The sequence below is a fragment of the Penaeus monodon genome, chromosome 23 (assembly GCF_015228065.2).
Source record: "Penaeus monodon isolate SGIC_2016 chromosome 23, NSTDA_Pmon_1, whole genome shotgun sequence".
NCBI classification, from domain to species: domain Eukaryota; kingdom Metazoa; phylum Arthropoda; class Malacostraca; order Decapoda; family Penaeidae; genus Penaeus; species Penaeus monodon.
This window is the reverse complement of record NC_051408.1, coordinates 4,354,036-4,354,572: the sequence shown is the minus strand read 5'-3', so window position 1 is coordinate 4,354,572 and position 537 is coordinate 4,354,036. Positions and strand designations below refer to the sequence as shown.

Genomic DNA, 537 nt, shown 5'->3' with positions numbered 1-537 from the left:
AAATTCTCGCCACGCGAAACAAAATCAGAAAGATCCCGCACGAAGACTCTCCAGATGATATAAACAAGGGAAAGTGGCGATGGCAACCCGCGCTCTGCTTTCGGGAGACTCGCGCGGCCCCTCCCCCTCAGCGAGGACAAGTGTCGCTCTCTGAGGCCAAGCACCCACCATCAAAGGAAACCGCCGCCGAAGCACTGTACCGGGGAATTTATGACCCGCCTCCACCTGTAGTCTTTAACAGGATAACAGGAGAGAGGACATGGAAGCATCACCTCCATACCCATGGTGCGGCCGGACCTTCAGGCATGGATGCAAAATCATGGAAAAACATCTTAAGCCATGCAAAATTTGGGAGTGCAGCAAGTGATTTGTGCAATGCCATAGCCGCTCTTGCCCGAAAAATGGCAACTGAAAACTGCCGAGACCTCGAATCCTTCACAGCCTGTCGCCTTATCGCACTGGGTAAAAATCCCGTAATTGGTAATTTGCAGGTGTGTGCAAAAGGCGGGATTGAACCACATGCTGCCTACACTGCCT

The 537-nt window shown here is 52.3% G+C and overlaps 1 protein-coding gene across 1 annotated transcript in view; it reads right to left on the bottom strand.

The window, feature by feature from the left end:
• The window catches only part of LOC119587740, a gene marked incomplete in the record, with an annotated part of 5,279 nt that overhangs the window by 2,690 nt on the left and 2,052 nt on the right, over window positions 1-537 (bottom strand).